This window comes from Choloepus didactylus, chromosome 12 (genome assembly GCF_015220235.1).
Source record: "Choloepus didactylus isolate mChoDid1 chromosome 12, mChoDid1.pri, whole genome shotgun sequence".
NCBI lineage: Eukaryota > Metazoa > Chordata > Mammalia > Pilosa > Megalonychidae > Choloepus > Choloepus didactylus.
The window spans coordinates 97,828,352-97,852,086 of record NC_051318.1 but is presented as its reverse complement, the minus strand read 5'-3'; the positions used below and the strand labels follow the sequence as shown (position 1 = coordinate 97,852,086).

General features: G+C 37.4%; 1 pseudogene; it reads left to right on the top strand.

The window, feature by feature from the left end:
* Positions 1–40: 40 nt before the first annotated feature.
* Positions 41–20,570, top strand: LOC119507267 (annotated as a pseudogene).
* The last annotated feature ends 3,165 nt before the right edge of the window (positions 20,571–23,735 follow it).

The window sequence follows — 23,735 nt, the reverse complement described above, 5'->3', positions numbered from 1 at the left end:
CGCAGCCAATCACAGGCCCAGACGTCATTGGTCCGCGCCGGAAAAACTTCCAGTTTTCGCGGCGTATCGCGGGCTGCCTTGAGGATAGATTTGGTCCTGCGCGAAGATTTGTGTGTGTCAGATGGCGAGGGATGTGATCGGGCCGGCGCTGCCACCTGGCTTCAGTGCTGAAGGGAGGGCGGAGGACGAGGAGCGGGACCCGAGCCCGGGTAAGCGCAGGCCCCCCCCTTGGTGGTCCGGCCCAGCTCTCTGAGGGGAACCCCTGAGGCACGCGAGGGCGGAGGAGCGGGGAGTGGGCGCGGCCCGGCGCGAGCTAATACCCTCCACACCCCTCCCCAAGCTGCAGTAGCGAGAAGGTGGCGGTGGGGTGTTCCTCAGAAAATTGGGTGCGTTGCGTGAGCCTGGTAATCATTATGATGTTGATATATTCTAATTTAGCTCTTAATATGAGCCGGACGCTGTGTTAAGCGGTTGATACATGTTCAATCATTTAATCCTCTCAGGAATTATGTGTTGAAGACTTTCTATTCCCATGTCACAAACTGGAAACCGAGGCTCAGATAGGTGCCGGGATCACGTCGTTTGTATGTGGTGGAGCCCGAATTAGAACAATGGAGCCCGCGCTCCTTACCTCTGTGCGGTATCGTTTTCAGATGTAGGAGACCTTGGCTCTCAGCAGAAAACTCTTTGTTCTTTAGCCCTGGACCTGCCTCCCTAGCCTTTCTTCTGTCGTTGTGTGTGTGACACGCACAATGCTCAAATCAGACCGAATTTCTGTACGGCTATCAATATTCTAGGCTCAGGCCTCGCTCTTTTTTCAGTTCTTGACACATCTGACAAACTCCTATCCATCCTTCAAGATCCAACTTAAATGTCACCCTGTTGTAGTCATTCCAAACTATCCCAAACATTGTCACACCTTCCTCTTTCTCCATCTTCTAAATATAGATATTTAACACACTATATTTAAATTGTTTGTCCTCATCAATGCAAAATGGTCTTCTAGTCTTAACACATAGTAGGCACTTTGTCTTTGCCAAATAAATGCTTCTTAGACTCCTCCATGCATATCTTATCTCCTTAATGTTTAACTAATAGACTGGAACTGACACTATAGTTAGAGAAAAATAAAGCTGAAAGAGTAAATCTCTCATTTCTGGGTCTAATTTTTGTTGGTTGACTGCCCCAAGGCCGTATTAATACCCAAAGATTTTCCTTACAAATCTCATTTCTATTATGGCCACTAAAAGTCATCCTTTTATTGTAGCAAGTAAGGTTCTTTTCAACTAAGGTTGAAGAAGAGAATGGAACCAGGTTATCTAGTTGCGTTCGTATATGCATGTTGTTTCTGATTCACTATATTCCTGGATTTTAAACTAAGGCAGGATTTGCTCCCCAAAGTGCTACTGACAGAACAACTGAAATTTTTTAAATTTAAGATGTGAAGGACAAAACTTTTGACTTTTTCCCCCAATCCTCTCTCCTCTGGTCTTCCTCATGTTGGAGGAAGGCATTACCACCCACCTGGCTAGCCAATCGAGCTCAAACCCTGAGGCTTCTCACTTCTTTTTGCCCTCTCTCCGCATCCAAACCATTAGCAAGTGCTCTTTGCTTTTTTTTTTTTTTCCAAAGTATGTTGCATATTTAATCATTTCTTAATTAGCTTTTTTTCCCTAATTCATCTTTCCTCTTTCTGATCCCCTTTTGGCTGTTGTTCCCAAATTCAGGTCAAGTCTTTCCGAACTTAAAACCTCCTTACTCTATGCTTTATCCTGTGCTGAGTGCTTTGCATACATTAACTAATGCATTCTTCACAATAATCCTTTGAATTTGCATCTATTGTTAACCTCATTTACAGAGGAAGAAAAATAATTCAGGAAGGTTATATGACTTATTCAGTTAACCCAACAAGTAAGTGGCCAAGCTGCAATTCCAATCTGGGTTGTCTGGCTTGAAAGTACTTGATCTGGCCCCTTTGTACCATCCACTTTCTTCTGTCATTTTGCTTACTTTGCTTTAACCACACTGTCCTTTTTGTCCTCGAGCACATCTAGCTTATTCCCTCTGTAGGACTTTTCAAAAGCTGCTCCCCTGTCTGGATGCTCTCCCTTCAGCTTGGTACATGCCCACTGTCCTCTCATTGTTGAAGCCTCCACCCCAGTCCTGCCCTCAATTATCTATGTAAAATTATCCTCCCACATATGTACTCACCTTTTCCCTGTTCTCCTATTTGCATAACAGCAATTTAACCAGGCGCATTGATATTTCTTTTTGTTTCTCTAGAAGTATTTACCCAGAAAGTGTTTGTTGGAGGATGGATAATGAATACTGAATGTTGGATAGGATAGTGGTGAAGTGGGCCCCCTCTCCTTAATCTGTAACAAGAGTCCCCTTCCCCCTCAACCGGTAGTGACTACAAAGTAAACATTAAGCCCTGAGAAGAAGGGAGTGAAACTGTGCCGTTTTAGGGAGTGAGACTTGCGGATGTACGCATTAGCCAAGCGTAACCGTTTCAATAATTAATCATTGCACCGGCCTTGAGAAAATTTCTCAACCTTGCTAAAGATCTTAAGCACCCATTAATTAACCGCCAACTCTGCTTTTGTCGAAGTAGCTTGCTTGCATTTTCAGGATGTAGTTTCTGCCTATATAAGTCTCAGGCACTCTCAGGTCGGGACTGCTGCTTACTGAACTCCCTGCGTGGAGTGACAGACGGCAGTCGCTGGCCGGCTGATAAAGGCTCTTTAAATTCTGTTTGGCTGTCTCGTACTTTAACTCGCCGGCACCGTAACAGTGGTTAAGGGTGTAGTCTCTGAAACCAGACTCCTGGGTTCATATCTTGGCTCCTCTCTTTAGTTGGGTGAAGTCAGGCAAGTTACTTAACCTTTTTGTGCCTCAGTTTCCTAATCTGTAAAATAGAAATAATAGTGACATTTCCACAAGAACTTCTGATACCAACTGCAGTGCAATTCTGACTAATGACCTGGAGTTAGGCCAGACTCCACAGGTTGAGAGCAGAGTCCTCACAAAACCACCCTCACTTCAGATACCAGCGGCAAGTTTGGGGGTTTCCAAGGCTACCCTTACTTCTGAACAGCTGGCTACAAATTTGGGAGTTCCCACCACCCCCTCAGGTGCAAAATTAGTAACGTCTCCTAAAATTCAGAAAAGTACTATACTTAAAGTTACAGTTTTATTATCACAAAAAGGATACAAATCAGGACCAGCCAAAAGAAGATACGCATAGAGCAAGGTCTGGGAGGGCCTGAAAATGCAAAGCTCCCATGCCCCTCTCCCCATGGAGGCCAGACGCATCACTTTCCCAGCACGCTGATGTGTAGTACTGCTTGGGGAAGCTCATCCAAGCTTCAGTGTCCAGAGTTTTTATTGGGGTTTGTGACACAGGCATGATTGATTGAACCCATGCCCACATGATTGAATGTAATCTCCAGCTTTCACTTCTCCCCTGAGATCAGGTTGATACGGCATGGTCTGTCTGGGAAATTCCAGAAATTTAGAGGGTATCTTCCAAGAACCAGGGACAAAGGCCAGCCAAGTTCTTTATTATACAACACCTCCCTAATAGGGTTGTCAGTTAAATAGGTTAACGCATGTTAATCTCTTAAAACAGTGCATAACACGTAAGAACTCAAAACATGTTAATTTTCTTTTATTATTTTAAATTGTTATCATTAACATCGAACACATGGCATGTCTGGGAAGCTCTTTGAAAATCATATTTCCAGGCCTGACAGGCCAACTAAATCAGAATCTCTGGGGGAAAGACCCAGGAATCTTTTAAAAATAGATATTTTAGTGATTCTGATAAACATCCAGACTTGGAAATTATGACAATAGAATTTGTTTGTAAGTACCCATAAGTTTACCTTTATGGAGGTCTTTATTTCTTTATGCCACTTTGATCCACTTTGACAATAGACTTTTAGCGTCATTACTCTGGATCAACACAGAAGTTGTGTCTTTGTGACATGACAACATTATACGGTGACATCATATAATAATTTGTAATTTTGCTGAGCGGTAACATGAGAGCTTTGGTGAATGGGCCCAAGGGACCTTTACCATACTCCCCGGCATCCCACCCCAGTGTAACCTCTTGCTCTTTTGTGTATCTCTACTAGACAGCAGTAAATTTTAGAGGGATTCTGACTTTGTTTCTGCTTAAAAACTTATCTTGGAAAGAAAACCAACTGATAAATATGGTGATTTATTTTCAAGTTAGAAACCAGAATGGATATTTTGATTTTTAATAGATTAAAGTACGGAATGGCCAATTTGTTGTTTGGTTGGCTTTGTGACATAAATATGTATACCATATGCTGTCTTTAGGGGAAAAAGTCATTTAATTGTTTTGGCAAGTGCACCAAGCAACGCAAAAATTGCATGTTACTGGGGAAATTATATGCTATTGTTAAATTTATAATTTTAGGTATTAGCATTCTTGTGAATATCATAGTTATGCTATCCAATTCTTGATTTCTGCCCTTCTTAAGCTTACAGTATAATTGGAAAGGCTAAACCAGTATACACAAAACATTAGAAATTGATGTTAAAATCCATAACAAATGACAGACGGCTGGTCCAGTGAATTTCAGAAAGTGAAGAATGTCATTCAGTGGGTTCATTGAACCAGTTTTTGTTGGTTTTGACATACACAATATGTATATTTTCTTTAGTTGCAGGACCTGCTTTGCCCCCTAATTATAAAAGCAGTAGTTTGGATTCATCAGATAGTGATGAGGATAGTAGCTCTTGTATGAAGAAGGAAATTGGGAATCTGAAGAAGATCATGCTGGTCCAACTGCAAGGTCAGTCACTTACTTAAATTAAATGATAACACAAGCTTCAAATCCAGTATAAGTTGGCTGGAACAGATAGCTGGTCAGGGGATATCATATCTATATTTATACAGCAGAAGAAACCATTTCATATAGCATTTTATCATGAACTATGTCTTTTACAAAGAAATTTACGTGTAATGTACAACTGTGGAGAGCTCTAGAATTTCAGTAAATTTCTTATTTAAAAATTGTTCTGGAAGATATTATTGAAATGACTAAATATTCTAAATCATAGAATTTATTTTAAAGATTATATATGCAGTGAATGTTTATCTGGCCTTAGTATGAGTCCATGTAATTGAGAAGTTGAGTCTCTGTTTATTATTGGATAGCAAGGGTTTCTGATGCAATTTGAAGGCCATGAGATAGACTAGCAACTTAAAACCCTTCCTTAAACGAGATTAAAAGTCAAAGTTGCAAACTTTTTGCTCAAAAAACAACTAGTAAGTAGACTCTTCAGTACTTCATTAAATACAGGAAATTGATATATAAGTGCTATAAAGAAGTTGTTTCAATGTTTATCCAACTAGTTGAAGTTAATGCTTCCTTTAAAAATGAAAATTTCTCTTTGTGAAAAATTTTTTGACGTATACGCACAGATAAAGTTACATTATTCTGTTTTCAGAAAACAGTGGAGAAATCAGGATGACGACAATGATGATGGGTTTTTTGGACCAGCCCTTCCTCCTGGGTTTAGAAAGCAGGATGAGTCTCCTCCAAGGTGATAATATGTAATATTTCAGGCCAGTCCTCTCTAAATATTTCAACCAACGTGTATTAATTCATTAAAGAGTGGTCTGAAATTGTTTTCAATTTATATATCTATATAATATTTGAAATAAGTCAATCATAGTGAATGGTAATGTTTCATGGAATAAAAAGTTATGTACATTTTTCTAACACTTCATAGTTTACAAAAAAACTTCCATCTCTCTTCTGTGATACTAACAGTAGTAGAGTAGGTAGAAGGCCAGCCCTCTCCCGCTGTCTTTTTAAACAGCGAGGAAACAAGTCCAGTGACTTGCCTAAGGTTGTATCCATAGTACAGGGTAAAGCTGGGCTAGAATCCTGACAGTATACCGACTTCTAATTCAGGTACTTTCTTAATTGTTTATTGATAGAAGAAACAGATCCCTGTGGGCCAAATTAGACAATTTGACTAACTTCTCAGAACCTCAAATTTGGCATCTGTAAAATAGGATAACACTACCTGCCTTACAGAATTGTGATGATTGAGATTTTATATTTATTTTCATATGTGTGTTTCTTAATATGGTACCTGGAACAAAGTAAGCATATAATAATGATTTTTCTCTTCTCTGAAGTGTAAAAGGTTTTAATGCTGAATGTGAAATTTCACACTAATTTGTTTACCATTCATAGGCACTACACACCAATGTATATGAACAGGTAGAAAATACTGTTGTTCGTTTTCTATTCCAAGTTTATAACCACATTTGACAGCTTGTAGTTTCCATATATCTTTGGCCCTTGGGTTGCCTGTTCGTGTATGGCCCCCAAACTGAGAATGATTTTTACATTTAAAAAAGCAAAGACGTGTATGCCACAGAGACCCATATGTGGCCCTCAGAGCCTAAGATTTACTATCTGGCCTTTTACAGGAAGTTTGCTGATTCCTGGGATTTAACATGTCTTTTAAGAAAGTACTTTGCTTAGTTGTTTAGCAATTTCTTCCTTGATGATTATATTTTGGACAATAATAAAATGTGTGAAATAAATAGTTGGTAACATATACTGGGTTCAGAGGCCTTTATACAACCATAGTATGCCATGGTTGTTTTCCATTACTGTGTTTTAAGATGTAGCAGTAACTATCCCCACAAATTCCCTGAGGCTGGAGAAATGAGCTGTAATTTTATCTGTAGATTTGCTAAAAATTATACTCAGAAAAAAATAATGCTAGACTTCCCTATAGCACTTTATAGCTTAAGAATGTTACCCAATTTGATCTTTAACAATGCCAAACTTCCCCATTTTACATAAGCAGAGCTTTTCTGGCTCAAAGTGGTTTGATGAACCAAGACAAGAAATTATTAAATGACCAGTATCAGAACTGTTTTCCCATGCCAGGAAGCTTGTCTGTGACGTTGTAATTGAATACAGTGAAACCTGGAAAATTCAGCTTTGGCATCAGTGTCATCTTGGTTTGTAGCTCTGGCACAGTGACACGTTTGGGAAAAAAAACAGGTATGAGAGAAAAGATGAAGAAACTTTAAAAGTATGAAAAAGTAGCCAATACCATTTTTATTTTTTCCCTACATAAAGTAAGGTTTTTTTTGTTTTTAAGACCTAGAATTCAGGCTATTTTCCCTTTTGAACTGAGGGCAATTTCCTCGGAATGTGGCAACATGGCAGCTTGAAGGAAAATGAACTTTAGTGTCAAGTGTAAACCAAGGTTCAAACCCCTGCTCTGCCACTTACTATTTGTGTTGTCCATGGGCATTGTTTTCCCCATCTGGAAAACGGAGCCATTTATACCAGTCAGGGTTGTTTTCAGGAAACGAAAAGGAGCCCTGGTTGAAATGTGGTTGGCACAGCACCTTTTCCTTCTTCTGCAGGTCTCAGATGAGCTAGCTGCATTATTCTACTCTTCCACATCATTATTGGATTATTAGTAAGGGCAGTGTATAGTTTTTCATACCACCTTGGCACATGTATCACGGATTGCTGGCATCTGTTGTATTGCACATACTGCATATGCCCTTATCAGAGCTCAATTTATACTTTAATAGTTCTGACTATAATTGTCATGCTCCTAAGGTATTTTTCAGTAGATAATGAGTACCAAAACTGAAAACCAAGGCACAAAATAGAAAAAGACCTTTGCAGGCATCAGTCCATAATAAGAACTTTTTAAAAAACAGTATCATTTTAATTTAACATAGTTCTTTTAGGAAGCAGGGGGCATATCCCAGTGCCACAAGGATTGAGAACTATTAGTTTAGTCTCTAATTATCAGCTAACAAGTAGAAAGTTAAAATGTAAAAATCAGATTAAAAAAAAAAAAATACCTGGGGGAGAAAAACTAGGTAATACTAGTAAAAAAATAGGTAATAATAGTAAAATTTGTTAAATTCTCATTCTCAACATTTGTTGTTACCTGATTTTTATATTTGTGAACTTTTATTTTGAAAACTGCTTTTGAAGTCAGGGAGAATGATAAAAGTGAATTTTATTTTTCAGGCCTATAATAAGTCCTGCATTACCACCTGGTTTTATTAAATCTACGCAGAAAAGCGACAAAGGCAGAGGTGATCCAGGACAACAAGTATCATCATATTTCAATTCCAAGGTTTGGAAAATTTTAGTTTAAAGAATAAGAAAAAAAAAAAAACCTCAAAACTTTATGTAGTAATAACTACAGTTATTGAACTCAAATGTAATGATGACATGGTTGTATTCAGATTAATTTAAGATTATAACATGAAATCAAAAGTCTTCACAAACCTGAGATTCTGTTAGAAGAATAACAAAAATAGAATATTGAAAGGTGTTACCTATTCTTCTCATCTTTGAAGGGAGGCTTTAAAGTGTTAGAAAATAAAACGTGATGAAAAATTCAAGGAATGTTTGTGATTTGACCTGGAGGAGAGAAAGCTGAAGAGCTTTTCAATAATGGTCTTTATCCTGAAATTAACTACCTACCCAATTGTGGTACCTGTATATAATACATACACTGATGGGTGAGTGATTTTATAAAAAGGTACATCAAATAATTTTGGAGTACGGTATGAGGGCTGTTTTTCTGATTAGAAGCCCAGTGCTTAACAATAGTTGAGATTTGTAGCATGCTTTATAATTTGTAATGCTTTTTCCCATGCATGGATATTATTTTTATCTTCTCCACAGCCTCATAAAATAGACATTATCCACATCTTACAGATGCTAAAGACCAGAGAGATTGGGTAACTTACCCAAGATCACACAACTTGTATTTATCACAACCAAAGCTCACACCCAGTTCTTGACTTGGAATCACCTGTTCACTCTGTTATACTGCAGTGCCTTCTGTATATGAATTCATATCATATCGAGACTCCTGATCCTCTCCACCAAGAATTCAGTAGCGACACTCAGGTTGTTAATGAAGAGAAATAATAGTGCAGTGGTCAAGATGATGAACTTCAGAGTCCTTTATTCATTCTTCCAACAGATTTTTATAGAACACCTACTATGTGTCAGATACATAGTTGCAGAAATGAATCTATCAGCAAATTCTGTTGTCCCTACCTTCCAAAGACATCCAGAATCCAACCACTTCTGCTGTCACCCTGATGCATGTCACCCTCACATTTCACCTGTTTTATTGGTCTTATGCTTCTGCTCTTGTCCCTCTGCTACCTGTTCTCAACATAGCAGTTAGTGTGGTCCTGATAAAACTAAGTCAGATCGTGTCACTCTATACTCAGGACTACCAATTTGCTCCTCTCTCTGAGTAAAAGCCAAAGTCCTTAGAGTGGCCAGGAGTGCCTACTCAGCCTGATTTTTCTCTTTTTCTCTGATCTTTCCTCACTGGGCACCTTGCTGTTCCTCCTTAAATATAATAGGCAAACTCCCACTACCGGGCGTTTGTGTCTGCTGTCCATTCTGTCCAAGATACTCTTCTCGCAGATAGCTGTGTGATTTGCGTGTCAGACCTTTGTCACTCTATCTCAGGAATGTCACCTTCTCAATGAAATCATCTCTGATCTCGTTTGAAATTGGTAACCCCTCTTCCCTCTACTCCTGTCTCCTTCCCTTTTTAAATTTTCTTCATGGCATTTATCACCACCTAACCTGGTATTTATTTTACTACTTCTTTTTGTTTGTTGTGGACCTCTGCCCAGTATAATGTGAGTCCTTGAAGACAGAGATTTTGTTAGTCCCAGTGCCTGGTACATAGTGGACAGTCAAAAATATTTATCAGATGAAGGGATAAGTCAGACACACAGTTCCTACCCTCATCAAGCTTACAATGTAGTAGAGAATACAGACATAAGCAAATAATTCTAATGTGATAAGTGATACTAAAGGGAGATAAACCGTGACAGAGAAATCTAAACTAATCTGAAGAAATGAGAAAGACTTAGGTCTACTCTGAAGACTGATGAATTGGAGATAGTGCATCAAAGAGGATGGGGAAGATTGTTAAAGAGAGTGCAAATAGCTTATTTGAAGGCAGAGGAGAAGGTGGAGAGGAAGGAAGTTAGGGTTAAAGAAGGACAGAGAGGTAGGCAAGAGCCACACCAAACTTTGAGTCCTAGCACACATCGCCTCACCCTGACAGCTAAGTTTCATCAACCGTAACAGGCAGATTGTTATACTTACCTCACAGGGTCGTTGGAAGGATTAGATCAGAATAGTTAAGTGTTCAACTTATAACAGCTTCCACTATTATCATTGTTCTGATTACTGCCTCCACTGATTCAATGAAAGAAATAACAGTGAAGAATTGAGGTTCAGTATTAGAGATCCTTTCTGACAAGTTTGTTAAATACAAGAATACATGACTAAAGGAAGGCCTCCCAGCCATAAGGAAGACATGATCAGGCCAGGCTCTCCCTGCTGTCCCCCCCACACACAGAAGATGCAGGGGAAATAAAATAGCAACAAAGTTAGTGCACAGCTGAGCTCAAAAGGAAGGAAAACCTCAGATGCTACTGACATTGAGAGAATTCAAAGCCAGAGCAGTAGATATAAGATTACCCATCGGGACCACAGTGCTTTTAGAGAACCCAGCTGTAAGTCCTGAGCATTGGGGTGAGGGACAGGAGCTATAACTTAAGGCCCGATCATGCAGGGGAGAGCCAATGAACCCCTTGGCTAGAACTCACAGCCTCAAAGTACCACTCTGTAAGAGAGTACTAGAACAATGAACCTACTGTCCTAGCAGAGTAGCAAGGAAGCTTGCTGCAGTCCAGGGCCTTGTCATGCCATCTGCAACCTCCTTTCAAATGGTTCAGGAGAAAAATGTACGTGTGTGTGCATATGTGTACACACACAGAGAAGAAAGGAGAAAGATAAATGTGGTAAAATATTAACAATCGATGGGTTTGGGTAAGGGTATATGGGTGTTCTTTGTACCAATTTTGGCACATTTCTGTAGGTTTTAATTTTCTAAAATAAAAAGTTGAGAAAAATATTTTAAAGATGTAGCACGATTCAACTTCATTCATAGTTGGAACTTTGTCTTAAGCTACTTAATTAGCAAATGGATTATTTATATAATTCCCAGGGAATTATATGTTCTTTGTTCTCTAGCTTAGCAAAAAGTGGAGGTAAAGCTGGGGCAGGGATTACACTATGGTATACCTGTTTAAGGTACTCCTGGTTCTGAACTATTGGCTTCATGATTTCCCTTAATCCTTTTTCAAAAAACACTTCTATTTCTGTTTTCATGTTTTCTTGAGCTGGGGCATCTGTTAGTCTTTCATTCACAACATATACCCCCAAGTTAAGGCATTTGCAATAGTACTAATGGTTAACATGTGTTGAACACTCACCATAAGCTAGGCATCACAAAGCACATTACTTGCTTAAACTAATTTCATCCAAATGGTGATCAAATAACAAGATCCAGCTCAAAATGGAACTTTGTCTTGATCTACTTAGTTAACCAATGGATTGTTTATGTAATTCCCTGGGTAGTATATATTCTATAGTCTCAAAATAAGGAAAATATTTTCATACATAAAAAGAGGCCTGGAGGAAAGTTATTCCTGAGTCGGTTAATTCAGCACCCTAATGATATCCAGGGCTCGGGTTCTTTCCACCTTTCTGCTGTATCTATAGTAGGTTCATTTGTCCTTTTAAGGTGACTCCCATCATTATGCCAAAGATGTAGCCAGCATCCTAGGATTCACATGCAGATGCAGTGTCCAGACTCAGAAAGGGGATTGATCCCTATCCTGGGCTTCTTTTTTAGACTGAGGAAAATCTTTCCACAGTGTTTCCCGTAGACTACCCCTCACGTCTCTGACCAAAATTGAATCATATACCCACACCTAAACTTTATTTGGACAGGAGGAGTGAGACCAAAGTGATTGGCTTAGAATTATCAACATTATTTCCAGGAGTGAGAGAAGGGCCTAGTTTCTTGAGGCCATCATGGCTGCAAAAAGAATGAGCAAAATGTAGGGTTCTCTTAGGAATAGAGGAGCTACCACTTGGCACAGTTATAATCCTCATCTAAAAGACAAAGAAACAGACTCAAAGGTTAAATAACAAACCTCAGGTGCCACGGCTAATACAGGGACAAATCGGGGTATTGAAATTAGGTCTAATTCAGCAGCTTAAATTGTAATTCCATTGTATTTTGGGATACATGGTTCCGAATAAATAATTTTGGTTGCAGGATTTCCATTGTATTTTAGTATAAAATAGCTCATGTTTAAAAATAAAATAAAAAATAATAACTTGTCTAGGACTCTATAATAATTTAATGCCTAGATTGGGTGTGGGTTTATGATCTGGCTTCTCGTATTCAGTTTAGTGTGTTGGGCCTACTTTCCTGTTTGCTTCTCCATTTCATAGTTGTGTCTCCCAGTATCCTAAGTGATCTTTATTTCTAAAAACCTCGGACAGCCTCCCAAGGCATGCTGAAGGTCTACACTCATAAAAACATCTCATGTTAGATGAAAGTAAAAATGCCATTAGCTCACCCCATCATCTTAAACCTAGTACCATGTTGATACCATGTTTCTTCCTGTTTTGAAAGTTCATTTTATCTTTTTTATCTGCTCAGTTTATTTTACAAAGTATTCATGTGTATAAGAGGCTGTAAGTATGGTTTAAGATAATGTCTTTGACATCAAAGAGCTTACTGTATTGTTGTAGCAATAAGCTATAAATTAAAGTTCAATCCTTAACAATTAAAATAAAATAATATAGGGGCTGCTGTGTTATAAGTAGCAAGAATACTGTTTTTGATCTTAGAATATCTGAATCTCAGGTACTAGTTTTATAACCTCGGGCAAATTTTTAACCTTTCTAAATAAACTTCTAAGCTAGGTTTCCTCAAAAGGAAAACAGGAATAATACTGCCCATTTCACAGTTTTGTTGTGAGGCTCAAATGACACATTGTTTGCCAAAGTCCATAGTTATAAACATTTTTACATGTGTATGTGGTTTATAAGACACCACAAGACAATTTAAAATTGTCAAGTTATTTGGATTAATGAAAGCAGTGCAGATGAACTTCTGATCCTGGTAACTTGAAAGATAAGCAGCAGCCACCTGTCAGAGCTGGAAGACAAACATGTGATTGTTACTCTTCTATATCTTTTCCCTGAGGACAAGGACTGCCTTTAAATCTTAGTGTATATATAGCATCTAACAGAATCATACACGAATAGCGTAATAAGAACAAATTGAATTCAATTATTACAATACTATTACTTACATCTTTGGGGTGAGTGAGCTACTTTTGAAACCAAATTAACTCATTCGGGTCACCATTTCACTAACTCTTGCACACCATTTCTTTTTTGGTGGACTATACCGAGTAGTTAGGGCTAGTACAGCTCCCAAGAATGCCTTACTTGTGTGCATCGTATTCCAAAGAGCTTTATTTGTAACAGGAATGAAAAATAGTTTCCAACTTTGTCAACTCGGACTAATTGGTAGTAGTTACGTGGAATGCTCTGTTGAGAAGAATTGTGAGACCACTTGCGTGTATATCAAGAAGAGAACCAAAATAATGTATTGTCTCCATGAACACATGGTGAATAGGTGTTGACAGTCCATATGCCACGTATCTATTCAAGTAGTTTTTAAAATTGATTGTGCCTTTGTTGGCATACCTGAGGAAGCCAGGAAAAGGTTCTCATTGTTCACTGGTTAGCCAGCAATACAATGTTTGCTTTTTTGCTTGATTGTGGATAAGCAGTTTAAGTTAAATTTTAAGTAATTTAGGATCCTTTTCTGTAACCTATAACTCTGCTTAAAGGTAATGTCTTGTTTTAAAAGGAGACAGCAGTGAAGATGATGAGGACATAGTTGGTCCGATGCCTGTGACCAGACCGGTTAACTGTAATGTAATGGCAGAGTTTGAAAAAAGGGCCCAGAGAACGAAAGAGAAACTGACTAAGGGAGATGATGTAAGTTTTAAATACACTTTACCCTCGGAAATGACACTAGATGGATTAAAAATCCAAATTTTCAAAATAAAAATTTAAAATATACATATGTTAAAAGAAATTTAAGATCGAGAAAACCCAGAAGCTCCGAAGGAAATGACTGGTAAAATTCCCCACTTAAAAATTTCTGTATAACTAAAGATTATCTGAGGTCAAAAGAATCACTGGATGAAAGTATTAGTAATGTATATGTGAGAGGGCTGATAACCTTTAAAACAAAGAGCCCCTGCAAGGTGGTAAGGAAAAAAATCAATCCACTAGAAAAATGTGCAGGGGACATGAACAGGCTCTACTGAAAAGGAAATACAGATGGCTAATAAACATTTGAAAAGATGTTCAACCTCATTAGAATGGAAAATTCAACTTAAAACAGAAATGCAATTTTTTTTTTAATCATCAATTTGGCAAAAAACTTAAAAGGTAAGGTTCATTAGCAAGAATGTAAAAACATCAGTCCTTTCCATAATTTTCTGTTAAATAACTTTAAAACCTCAACTGAGAAAGTTACTTGTACAATAGTACGTACATAATTTCCATGCTTTTTTTTTTCTTTCAACTTTTTACTTCTCTTAAAGGATTCATCCAAAGCAATTACAAGGGAGTCTTGGATGACTGAGCTTCCTCCTGAAATGAAAGACTTTGGTCTTGGGCCAAGAGCTTTTAAGAGAAGATCCGATGACAAGTCTGGAGATCGATCGATTTGGACGGATACTCCAGCTGACAGAGAAAGGAGGGCTAAGGTGAGAGGTCTTGCTTGTTTGTTCATTTGCTTCTCTCCATGGTGGCTCTGTTTTGAAAAAAATAAAGAATATTATTTTTTGAATTATGATTTCAAAGGGAAAATCCAGATTTTTCCCCAAAGGGAAATTATGAGGAAAGAAGTGACATTAATTGCTTATTATTTGCCAATAAATTGTCTCATTTAAATCTCTAGAAAACCCTGAGATATAGGTTTATTGGGCCCATTTTATAGATGGAGAAACTAATCTCTATAAGGTCAACTTTTCTGGGATCACAGAGCTGGTAAGTGATGAACAAAAATTCCATTCTAGACTTTTTCTCTATCTCCAGATTCCCTTGTTTTTATGCAGTATCATACTGTCTCCATGAAAATGTGTCTTTTAAAATACCTCGATAGAACCAAAGCTGCAGAATAACCCAGCAAGTTAAATGATACATAGAGACTGTCTCTAATTGCTGTATCTCAGGTGTACCAAGTTTCATGTTATTGTTAATGCATCAAACTCAGGAACCTGCAAATCAACCAGATGTCAGTAAGCAAGGGGAATATCCTCTTTTATTATTTTTAGATTTTCTCCTCTTGAATCTTTCAGTTTATTATGAAATATTTTGCTGTAATCTAGGAATTGAACCAGTGCCCCAGCACTGCTCCTTAAGTTTACTCTATCCAGAGGTCTTTATCCCCTTAGTCCCTTTTCTTTTGAGTTTTTCAGCTAATTTCATGTCATAGTAGGAAATAAATCCTCCGTCTTCATCCTTTGCTCTCCCAGGAAGTCAGTGAACTGATTGTCTTTTTGGGCTTCCCCTCCAGTGGATTCCCTGCTGCACTGGAAGCCTCTGCACCTATCTCTTTTGCTTTGCTGCTGCTGTGTTTAGATGATTGGACGGATAATTTGTGCTATGCAGGATTTTTTTAAACCTGTAGATTAAAAAATCACTAATGAAACTATGTACATGCAACATAAAAATCCAGTAGCACCTAAGGAGCTTAAATCTTGGTTCCTATAAAACTGCCAATTGATGTGGTATTAAAAATAAAAACTAAAAAAAGTCATATGGCTTAAAATCACTTAAGTTCAAACTGCACTGCCTAGTTTGCACTTGTATTTTTCTGTGATATTTTCCTCTTAAGATGGGACATCTCCTTAAGATGTCCCAGTCAAGTCTTAAATGCTTGACTGATTTTCACCCTGTGATAGCAGCTTTATTGGTACTGATCTAAACAGTCCATACCGTAATTCATTGCCGTAACCCTGTTTATCCTGTCCACAAGTCTAGGATTATCAGGATTTCTATTTTCATTCTGTACCCCTAAATTAAATACCTACTCTGCCAAGCATTGTGCTTGGTTGTGAGTGGAGAACTGTTTGTAAATTGATGGCATTATTCTTAAAATGTACATAGTATGTTGAATTCTCCACATTGTAGTACCCTACCCACCCTACATATGTGGCAATTCATAAGTTCTCTTTTGTTCTGAAGATTGAAAGAAATCTGAGATTTGTACTAGAGGTGAACCAGTGCATTGGAGCAGGAGATTCAGAAAAGATGTGGGGTAGAACTGAGCCTCATGCCTTGAAAGTCTAGAGTTGGAATGCCTTTTGTCTACACTTCCTTAGCTGGTGTTTTATAAAAATAATATATTGGAAATTTTATAATTTAGCCTATAAAATTGTCTCCTTAGCCTATAAAATTGTCTCCATAAAAATAATGGTGATAATTCCCTTGCTTACATGGACTTTTTATTTGGCCTCCATTTATTTGTGCCTTTTTCTTTCCTGTCCCTGATTATATATGAATAGCTGTCTAGCCTAAGAGTGTTCTTCAGAGGAAAATACCACAGAAAAATGTAACAAGCACAAACTAGGCAGTATAGTTTGAACTTAGGTGGTTTTAAAGCCTTATGACTGATTCTTTAGACCTGGTCGTTCTTCTTTTCAATGCTGAAAAGGCTTTGTTCAGTATTTACAATAGACTAGTAAAGGAATTATTAATAGCCTTTACATTTTAAATGATACTGTATCATAGCCTATAGTATCACAGAAGTATATTTGTGTCATAATCCGTATGGTATCGCAGAGCTATTTGATTTCTGATGTCTTTGATCCCATGTAAAGTTCATGACTAATTTTTATAACAGATCTTAGCCAAATATCCTTCTTGATAAGTTCTTCATTCACTTTGGCTTTCTTTTTTATATGTGACTACCCAGCAAGAAGTAAGATTGCTCTTTAGAAAGAAATGGAAGTGCTCTACATAAATTAATTGAATGGGATCTGTTATTTCCTCACCTCCCAGTCTTGACTAGATCTACTGCATCTTAATATTAAATATTCTGGTATTTATTTCCATTTTACTATAATATCATTTTCCCCTTTATATTTTTGAGAAAAAGCATCTGTTTTCTGGGGACATTTCTAGGGAAAAATAAGAAGTGAGCTATTCCTACATTTTTAAGGAAGTTTATTAAATACAATGTTTTAGGCCATTATTCGGATAAAAATTATATGAGGGGCTCTGGTTTTCTAAGCAAATAGCAGTATAAAAATATGCTTTGTCTACTTGGAACCAGAACCCGGGAGCAAAGGACCAGCCGACACCAGCTATATGCCTTCCAAGCTGACAGGTGTTCCAGATGCCATCAGCCTTTCTTCAGTGAAGGTGTCCTCTTGTTGATGCCTTAGTTTGAACAATTTTATGGCCTTAGAACTGTAAATTTGAAACCTAATAAATCCCTTTTATATAAAAAAAAAAAGAATTACCATATAACCTAGCAATTAGACTTCTAGGTATAGACCCAAAAGAATTGATAGCCGGGACTCAATAGATATTTATACACCAATGTCCATAGCAGCGTTAACTACCCTTGCTAAAAAAGGCAACCCAAGTGTCCACCAACCAATGAATGGATAAACAAAGTGTGGTATATACACACGATGGAATATTATTCAGCTGTGAAAAGGAATGAAGTCCTGATACATGTGACAACATGGATGAATCTTGAAGACATTGTGTTGAAGGAAATAAGCCAGAGACAAAAGGACAAATATATGCTCTCACAGTTATGATATAATTAGAATGAGCAAATTCATACAGTCACAAAATAGAATACAGGTTACCAGGGGCCTGGGTGGGGTTAGGGAAGGGAGAGTTAGTGTTTAATTGATACAGAGTTCCTGTTTGGGGTGATGGGAAAGCTTTGGTAATGGATGGTGGTAACGACAGAACAGCATTGTGAATGTAATTAACACCACTGAATTTTATGATTGAATGTGATTAAAAGGAGAAATTTTAGGTTGTATGTATGTTACTAAAATAAAAATTAAAAGTAAAAAAGAAATATATGCTTTGAGAACAGTGGTTTGCAGCTGTTTTTATGTGGGCCATCCCAATTTCTGATGGGGACTATATTCTCTAAAATATTGTTGCAATGTTTTTTTTTAATTAAAATTCCTTGATTTATAGCTAATACTTCATTTTTGTGTGCATGCGATTGTAAATGGTATTGGGTTTTAAACTTCAAATTCCAATTATTCAAGTGGGCACACGGAAAACCAATTTCATATGTTGACCTTGAATCCTGCATCCTTGCTGTACTCATAGCTGATCAGTTCCGGGAACATTTTTGTAGTTTCTTTGGGGTTTTTGATACAGTCAATCATGTCATCTATGAACAAATATTATTTTTTTTCCAGTCTGCATACTTTTTATTTCTCTTGTCTCTAACTAAAATTTGTTTTTCCCCCTCAAGAGTGATATTGCCGTGCCTCGTATTTTATTATTTTTGAAAATAGCATAGAATTTTTTCAAGCCTTATTTTTTTTCTGCATTTCTTCAGTGTTTATCAAACTAAATAGATGTCTTTTAGTTAGTTGATTAGATAGGTTTTTGTTTTTGTTATTTTTTTCTTGCTTTCAGAAAAATCATTTAGTAGAATATTAATTTATCCCTTATCAAGTATATTAATATTTTTAATGGGAAGGAATTCAAGGAGCCTGGTCTAGTTTAATCTCTTGTTACTCAATCAAAATAAAAGTGTTATGTATTTCTTTCTTTCTTACTCTTAATTATATTGTTCAGTGATGTGTTATCTATGTTCATTCCTCAGGATATTTGTCCTCTCTCAGCTTCTCTGGAGCAAGAGTCTGCTTTCAACAGCTGTCTTCAAACTGTCTCTCATCTGCAGCTCCTGTGCTTTCTTCAAAGTGCCCCTCTTGGCTGTAGCTCCTCTTCAAAATGTCACTCACAACTGCAGCTGCACTGAGTTCCCTCTGTTTGTCAGCTCATTTATATGGCTCCACTGATCAAGGCCCACCCTGAATGGGCGGGGCCACACCTCCATGGAAATGCCTCATCAGAGTTATCACCTACAGTTGGGTGGGGCACATTTCCATGCAAACAACCTAATCCAAACGTTCCAACTTAATCCCCACTAATATGTCTGCCCCACAAGATTGCATCAAAGAAAATGGCTTTTTCAGGGGGACATAATACATTCAAACCAGCACAGATGTATAGTGATGTCTACAATTTACTTTTAAATGCATCACAAACTTTGGGCTCTAATCTTAAGCTAATTTGGTTACTTTTTATGAGATTAGGTTTTCAGAATACTAACATAAAGTTAAGACCCAAACACTCTATGACCTTTGGCTTTTGATAACTCAGACATTCTTTAAAATACTGCCATGAAGACAAAATAAAATCCAGTTAGCCAGAAACTTAGCATGAATCTTTAAAAGTTGCTAAAACCCATCCCATTCGAAATGAATTGCTCTAAATTGTATAAATTGTTTTAAAAATGGACCCATTTTTGGTAAGGAATTAAATTTGGTGTATCAGCTAACTTGCCGTTTAGCCAATTGATCTGTACATGAATTAGCTTTCAGTTTAATGATGTTTATCATTATAAATTTGAGCACTTGAATTGTTTGAGTGGAGTATAAATATTCCACTGGTTTAAAGCATTCCTCTCTTTATTATATTTAATTTATTAATACAAGGGATCAAAAAATTGAACCCTGTCGCCTTTTTCCTCTATTTTTGTTTGCTTTTCTTTTTCATTTTGTATTTTGTAGTTTTGCCTATTAATGTAAATCGTTTTCCTCCCTCATGGCTTCAGGTTATGTCGGGCCTGTAAACTCCTTTCTTCTCCCATCTCCATTCGTCTCTTTCAGACTGTGTCCTCTGTTTTCTCCGGCTTACTCCTGTATCTTTAGGCCTTCTCTTTCAACTCTAGTTAGCCTGTCAACCTTTATTATTACTGTCTCATTAATGAGTTATTATCCTCTCTGTAGGAAACTATGAGAAAGCGAGGGAAAGTACTGCTAAAAGATCGAGTTTTATTCCTTTCTTAGTATGGCTTTTTTATCTTTATATATCCATATACAGCTATATTTATACTGTATTTTAGTTTTCTGTCCTAAGTTAAAATTCATCCTATTCCACTTCATCTTCTTTGTTTTCTCTTTTGTTACCCAACTACTAGAAAGGATGATTACAGTAGACTCCACATTCGATGGATCACCTGCAGGAGGACCCAGGAGAGTTTTGAAAGCTCAGGTTTCTGAGACCAATGTTGGAAATTTGGATTCACAAAATCTATGACGGAGCTCAGATGTCTGGATTTCTCTTCATCCAGTCAGGGTCGGAGACCAGTGGTCTTCAAATATTTTTGCTTAGTGGCCCTGACGAGAAATTTGAAAAACTATGTTTCTGCTTACACAGTTTTAATTTGAGATCATAAGATGAAAAACCATCATAAGATGAAATTGCCAAAGATGAAATTTATATCATGTTACGTCACTCTATTAAATGTTTCAAATGGAACCTAAATAGCCATAGAAATTCTGTGTCTACTATTATTCATTAAAAATATATACATGAGCAAGCTCTTCTTTAACTGTTGGAAATTTTATTTCATCCTTTTCTTCTTGAATTCATCTATTCATTTCTGTTCTGCAGAATTATATCCTAATGGGATTCACTTGTATGCTTGAAAGTCTTTTATGATTATATTGATAAAGTATGCTTCACCGCAGTAAAAATATACATATGAATTTAAATTTCCTGATTAAATGTTAACACCTTTTTTTCCTTCTGGATTGAGTTGCAATTTCAGTTGATCAAAGCAATATAACTATACTACACATTTTGATAAATAACTATTAAATGTAAAAAGTAAAATGTAAATTTAATCTCTTAATGAGAGCTTTTTTTTTTTCCCCAATTAGGTCCTGATCTTTGGATAAATGTTACTTATTCCTAGAATGAGATGGATAGATTTCAGCATTGATTGCATTCTTTGTTTTTATAGTTCTAAGAGTTAAGAAACATTGTTTTCATGAACAAGTGGATGGGAATGGAGCACGTTTTGTTATAGCACTGTCATTCAGTTCTTTGAACAACTTCTGAGTTATTTTCTGAAACCTCATAGTGATCTAGTAACACAAATTATTGCTAGTGATCTCTCAGCTGTCTATTCATTAGGACCTCTCTGAAGTTTTTTTCCCCCCCACATTGGTCACATTAGTTTATCTTCTCAATCTTTCCTTCCAGACCTATATAAGGGAAATAATTACATTTAACTTACAGAGATTGTGAAGCTACAATATAATAAAAGTTCAATAAATCTGACACTTAGCATTTATTAAGTGATTCTTACATACTCAACACTGTGTAAATATTTGAATTCATTAGATCATTTAATTCCTCTCTTTATCCAAATATTTTGAAATTACTCCTATTATTGCCATCATTTTCCAGCTCTGAAAATGAGGCTTAAATTACTTTCTCAAGGTTGCCAAGACCAGCTCCTAACGATTCACACTGTATGTATTGAAGCCTTTTTTCCTTAGCAATCAATATTTGATTTTTTTTTAATCTCCTTCAATTTTGTTGAAAATAAAGAACTGTAAAGTGCTTGACTTGCAAATCAATTTGTTTCTAAAAGATTTCACCAAGATTTATAAAATGACCAAGAGGTACTTTGCTTAACCCAATATGTTGAGTAGGGATTGAAAGAATGGAGAGTGCTAGCTTAAATACTTATTTACTGATATCATAACTTTTGTACATTCTGTTAAAACTTGGAATTCCACATTGAATTCACTTTATGGAGAATATCTGCCACATAACCTAGCTGACAAAATCAGTTCTTGAATCAGCGAGGTCAGACTTACTTATGGCAGAAAGTCTAACTTGATTTTTCCATTCAAATAAATGTGTTAATGATCATTCCTATGAATGAATTCTAAAGTAGGTAAGTAGGGACCATGAGTTGTCTTCTGAGTAAAATAAGGTGCTGCTACCTTCAACATTTATCTTACCAGTTCCTTACTATTTTGCTTTCACTGAACTCTTTGACTTCTTTGCTTTCTAGATATTCTTTAACAGTGGTCAGGGAGTGGAAGAGACCTGGTTGTGAAGCAGAAGTTGTCCTTTCTTCCCTTGCCTCACTCTTCAGTACATCTGAATTCAGAACATTCCAGTAAGAGCCAAAATACCCATTTCTAAAGGGGCACTACACTCTGAAGAGAAATATGTTTAAGAGACAGAAGTACACACAGCCCTCCTGGTTTAGCATTCCTTGATTAAAGGAAGTTTCACTCATTTCAGTATTTCAAATTATCCCTCTGTTTGACACCTTGGAGGCTTTTATTCCCCTAGATGATATTCTGTATTAAGATTCCGAGTGGGGGAGTAGTGTGCCTCTCCTTTGTTAAGCAGGAAAAGGGCTGTCATGAAAGAGCAGGCAGCATCGTGAGATGCATTGCTAGGCAAAGTCAACTTTTAGAAAACCTACCCGTGCCTTCATGGACTCCACACTCTGACACTGGGGGGTAGATACATAGACCCAGTTTGGAGAGTGCTAGTCTGAACCACCTGCATCTACTCCAACCCCTCATGGCCTCTGCAGTCCAGTGCCATTGTGATTTTTCCCTTCAGCAGTACTGAAAGGTCTGTAATGAATCCCTAATTTATCAAACCTGTTGCCTTTGCTCAGGCCTCATTCTATTAGATACATCTGATAAGTTGAACACTTATACCCCAACTAAGAATGAAGAAAAGGAGAGAGGTAAGGGAAAAAGAGAAAGAAAAGAAAACTGAAAGGAACAAAAAGTCCCTTAGCTTATGAAATCTAAGCAGCATACACTGCACAGGCTTTGAATTTTGCCCCTTCCGTGCCCTTGTTTTTCGGTTTTGCCCAGATTATGCTTCAGCCTCACAGTCCCCTTTCCTTCCCATCCCATCCACCTGTGAGAATCCAGTTCCGGCTCCCAGGACCAGCCCATCCATGACACTCTCACCAGGCTCCCAAGTGAGAATGTAATTGCCCTTCTTTCCACGTTCATGTCTTGGTTCATGCTCTGATTCTGACATGTCACATGATGTTTTTCTTGCTGGTGATTTAAATGTTTCCTCTCCGTCTTGCTCTTGTTTCATTTCTTGGCATCTAGTTAGTTGGCATCTAGTTAGTAGACATCTTCATCCTGGTTGAACTGAATTTGCCTCTGATACGTATTTTCTTCATAGCTTCTGTCTTGGATTTGGAAAAATCTATTGGGGTTTATAAATAAGCCTCCTTAATGTGCACAGCTAGTACCTAATTATTTTGTTTCATGGTCATATTCTGTTAATGATCTGTAGAAACTAAGATTTGTATTTCTGCTCACCTGCTCTCTCCAGGACTCAAAAAGCTCAGAATCTCTTATGGACATACATCATAAAAAATTAAAGAATAAGACTGAAGATAAAAATAGACACTTACAGGGAGGCGGGGCAAGATGGCGGATTGGTGAGCTGTATGATTTTGTTGCTTCTCCAGGAAAGTAGGTAGAAAGCCAGGAACTGCGTGGACTGGACACCACAGAGCAATCTGACTTTGGGCATACTTCATACAACACTCATGAAAACGTGGAACTGCTGAGATCAGCGAAATCTGTAAGTTTTTGCAGCCAGGGGACCCACACCCCTCCCTGCCAGGCTCAGTCC